The sequence below is a fragment of the Kryptolebias marmoratus genome, linkage group LG22 (assembly GCF_001649575.2).
Source record: "Kryptolebias marmoratus isolate JLee-2015 linkage group LG22, ASM164957v2, whole genome shotgun sequence".
In the NCBI taxonomy this organism is placed as follows: domain Eukaryota; kingdom Metazoa; phylum Chordata; class Actinopteri; order Cyprinodontiformes; family Rivulidae; genus Kryptolebias; species Kryptolebias marmoratus.
In genome coordinates this window covers 6526510-6531574 of record NC_051451.1, presented here as the reverse complement: position 1 = coordinate 6531574, position 5065 = coordinate 6526510, and positions in this window count along the sequence as shown.

The following is a 5065-nucleotide window of genomic DNA, read 5'->3' as shown; positions in this document are numbered from 1 at the left end:
TTCTGTTATTTTTAAGGATTGTTCTGTTATTTTTAAGCATTATTCTGCCGTTTTCAGCTTTCGTTTTGAAATGTTTGGATTTGTTTTGCTGTTTTAGGTTCTGTTCTGCTTTTTGGGATGTTTTCAAGGTTCTTTCAGCTATTTTTCAGGATTCTTGTGCTGTTTCAAGGATTGTTCTGCAATTTTAAGGATCATTCTGCTATTTTTAAGGATTGTTCTGTTATTTTTAAAGATTATTCTGTTATTTTTAAGCATTTTTCTGCAGTTTTAAGGGTTTGTTCCACCTAGTTTCAGCTTCTTCAGCAGCTTTCAGTCAAATCATTCAGCAAAAAAGCATTCACACTGCTTTTTCGCAGGAAATGCAATTTCTCTAGTTTATTTATAGTTTTATTTAATCAATGACACATTAAGATAATTTGGCACTCCTAACCCTCCACAGAAGGGCAGTGACAGCACAAAAGGTAAAGAAATGTGGGGGTTCAAAGTAAAAAGTGTTCAGTTTGGCCTTCCCAAACACCAGGAATTTGCTCACAGTTTCAAAGTGATATTGTCAAGGATCCAACAGCGAGGTTGAATTTCAGAGGCCTACGTGGTAACAACTAAGATAAGTAAAATAAAGGTACTGTAAGGCTAACTAAGAGTACCAAAAGCCAGCTAAGAGATACATTTTAATAGAAACAAGATAAACAACTTAGATAAAACAGTAAATAAAAAAAGTAAATAAAATGAAATAACAGATAAGAGCATTGTGGGTCAGCTTTAAGGAAAGGCAGCAGCGAATAGAAAAGTCTTCAGATTTGATTTAAAACAGCTAAGAGTTTCATTAGACCTGCAGCTTACAGGGAGTTTGTTCCACATTTTAGTAGCATAAAAGCTGAAAGCTGCCTCTCCATGTTTAGTTCTGACCCTGGGAACAGAAAGCAGGCCTGTCCCTACTGACCTGAGGGCTCTGGGAGGTTCATAGCAGACCAGCATATCAGAAATGTATTTTGGTCCTAAACCATTCAGTGCTTAATAGACCAATAATAGTATTTTAAAATCAATTATTTGACTGACGGGTAGCCAGTGCAGAGATCTAAGAACTGGGGTTATATGATTCCTTTTCTTGGTCCTTGTGAGGACTCGAGCAGCAGCATTCGGAATTAACTGCAGCCGCCTGATCAACTTTTTGGGGAGACCTGTGAGCACAGCATTACAGTAGTCTAATCTACTAAAAATTAATGCATGGATACGTTTTTCTAAGTCCTGCTGAGACATTAGTTCTTTGATCCTTGATATATTATTTAGGTGATAATAGGCTGACTTCAGAACTATTTTTATGTGGCTGTTAAAATTCAGGTCTGAGTCCATAACTACTCCCAGATTTCTGACTTGGTTACTAGTTTTTAGCATCACTGATTGAAGCAGAGTGCTGACTTTTAGTCTTTCATCCTTGGCTCCAAAAACTTATTATTTCAATTTTGTCTTTGTTTAACTGAAGAAAATTTCGGCACATCCAGTCATTTATTTGGTCAATACATCTGGACTATATTCTCCTGGCGATATGGTTATATAAATTTGCGTGTCATCCGCATAATTATGATAACATATTTTATTGTTCGTCATTCTCTTAGCCTACTCCGGTTTCCTCCCACAGACCAAAACATGCATGTTAGGTTAATTGATGACTTTGAAATTGTCCCTAGGTGTGAGTGAGAGTGTGAATGGTTGTTTGTCTCGTTTGTCTATATGTGGCCCTGCGATGGACTTGCGACCTGTCCAGGGTGTCCCCCGCCTCTCGTACAGTGACTGCTGGGGATAGGCACCAGCTTCCCGCAACCCGGAATGAAGAAGCGGGTAAAGAAAATGGATGGATGGATGGATTATCTTAGGCTATTATGTAAGCCACTTTGTGTGTAACTTTGGATAGTTGTGTCTGTAATGCAGTTTTGTCTGTGTGTATCAGGCGACTTGTGGACACATATTTAACGATTTGTAGGCGTAGGAGAAGGTTTGTAATTCGTAATTAGCAGATTTGTGAGGTTGAAACAAAAAGTCGCCTGATGCACACAGACAAAACTGCAGGGAGCTAGTCTGCAGAAAACTGGATTGTTTTGATGTGAAAAAATACAGGAAAATAATTCTTGTCTGCTGTGTTTGTTTGTTTTTCTATGAACAACTGCTAAAAAGATCCCTGTGCTGGCATGCAAAAATGTGTGAAGAGGAACCCTATTAGATAAACTGGTAAAATGGTATATAAGTCATTGGGAAGAGCTGTTGTGTTTCTGGCTGTGATACAGAGAGGATGTTTAAACTTAAAGCATGAAATGTTGAGTACATATATGATATTAGTTAGCTGTACTGTATTATTAGTTGCTCATCATTGGATTAATATTTCTTCCCTCTGTGATCCTTGTCACAGAGGGATCATATAAATGCTGATACAGGCAAACCAGCTCCGCTAGAGCACCGAAATCCTCCATTTTGAACAAAGCTTTAATTGACCATGCGCACTGCATGGTCACTCTAGGTGCAATACTCAACTCCACCAATAGATGTCACTGGCACAACAGAATTTAAATTATTTTCTCAGTATTGACATTAAATAAGAACAAATAAAACCCATTTTCCCAGCGACAGCTACAAACTCCTAACATCAGGAGTTTTTCTCCGATACTTGGTTGTAAAGTTTGTTTTTTATCCCAGTGAGGAAATGAGGGTCAGAGGATGAATATCTGACAGCTGGCCGCTTGCATTAGGTTAAAGTGTTATTATAGTTATTAAAAGAAAATTGAAAAAGACAGAGACATACCTTGAATATTGTGATAAAGCTTTAAAATATTGCCATATTAAGTTTTGGTCATATCAGGTATGTGTGTTCAGAGGAGGCAAGTGAGACAGAGAAAAAGAAAAAAGAAAACAGCAGAAAAATTAATTTTAGTTTTTATATTTAATTTGTGTTTAAACTGTAATTTATGTATGATTTCTAACCTTTTTTAATCAAAATAGTTTAATTTGCCCATTTCCTGCTTAAACAGAGCTCAGATCAGTGAGGAAAATCAGCTTTAAGTGATTTGTTGATGTGGTTTGCATTTCAGGGCCACCGTACACAGGATTGTGATTCCTAACAAAACTGTAAAGTGGTTTTTAAGACAAGTGTTTTAATTGTCAGATGCATTCAGTAGTGGTGTCATGGGGTGGTTGATGCTAACTCCTAGTATATAAACAGTACATGTGAAAATATTTGAGGCAGGACCCTGATACATGATGATTCAACAGCAGCCTGAAGACACTGGTTCAGTTCAGGCTGGTGGTTCATCCTGCTCTCCTCACCAGTGGAGACGATGTTCTGGAGGCACATTTTAAAAACTGTTTTGTTAGATTATTTAAAGGTAAAAATGTGTTAGGCTAAAATATGTACTGTTTATAATAATAATGTGCTTTTGAAGGAGAGAATTCTGAGCCACTTTAGAATGCAAATTGGGCATGTGCAGTACAAGAATTTTAAGCTGCTGGTACGATACGTCAGCATTTCCCATCTGGCAACACTGAATCAATCAACAGTTCCTGTCCTTAGTGAGCAGTGGCGCAGCTGTGAACCCCTCTCTGTCCCACTGTGCTCTGAGGCGGTCAGGATCACAGCAGCATCGATCACAGCAGCATCGATCACAGCGATCCCCGCTGCAGGCAGAGCACAGACACACAGTCCACTCCTTGACATACTGCAAATGAACTGTCCATGCGCACAGGCGCCGATGATCCTGCTCTGGCTGACAGAGCCTCCTCAGAACCTGTAGAACCTGCTTGAGGTATTAAGTTCCACATCCAAAAAGCATAAATGAAAAGCATTTCAGCCGTTTACACAGTTGCCCTTTATGGTAAATTGTTCTTTAATGTTCGTGCTTATTGTTGAAGCTCAATAACTTGCACTGAAAAGTTATGGGGATGGTAGAATATTTGTAGGACTACTTTATATCTGTAGTTATATCTGTAGTTTACCTAAAAGTAAACTCCAATAAATCTGTTCAAAACCACCCTCTTCCTTTAAAATACCATTGGTCTTGAGGATCTACATCATCTTTTGCTCACCATCTCCACCAGATGGTGCCGTGGAGGCAAGGTCGGGAGGACTGGAGTGTTGACGTCACTGTCACACCAGTTCCCAATCTGCTCGTCAGCAGGGCTTCAAGAGACGCCGACTGCCAGCATATCGACGCTTGAGTGTTAGCCAGTTATGGTAACTCTGAGCCCTCCTGAGATTGTGTTTGTGCTTCCTAGTTGCTCCGAAGTAACGCTCTCTTGTTGTCTGGATTCTTTTCAGATGTTCCCACGACTCCAAGTCGGGTTCTGTTTTCGAGCTCCCCTTGTGACGCCGTGGATAAGTGCCCGTTGGTGCCCAAGACCACTACTCACCCTCCCCCGTTGAAAACCTCCTCAGTCCCAGCAGGCAGTCCGCTCGCTCTCCGTGACGCATTCAAGTCCAACTATCTGCCCACCCTCCTCCGCCGGACGACCCCCACCTCCGGACCTCCGCCGCCGGAGCTCGCCGTCTGGTGGGATCCTCCTCCAAGACTCCAGCCCAGATTTTCATCGCCCCAGCCCTGGCCGCGCCGTTATCCACTAAGAGTAAGCATTCTACTTTCTAGTGAACTGAAAGTTACTCCGGATCTGTTGTTTTCCTCAGCAACCTGGCGTTCCTATTTGTTTTGACTACCACGAGTTATATGAGAACCACCTCTGAATTCCTGTCCGCAAATAAATCACTTTAACTGTTCATTCGCATCCTGATTTGTGTTCTGCATGTGGGTTCGTAATATTAAATCAAGCATGACAAGGCGGAATGGTCCTGGAATTTGGCTGTTTGGATTCGCCATTAAGAAGTATCAGCAAGACTTTCAAGGCAGACAAAAACAGTCTGCCTGAACCAAAACAACCACTGTTTGTTTGTGAATTTGGCTCCCCTAGGCTGACCTTGGTCAGCTATCTTCAAATTTCTCCTGGAACTATGTAAACAAGACGTCCCCCTCTGCCTACATCTCTGTGTCCGTCCAGAGCTCGCTGATATTATTCCATCATTATCAAAGAC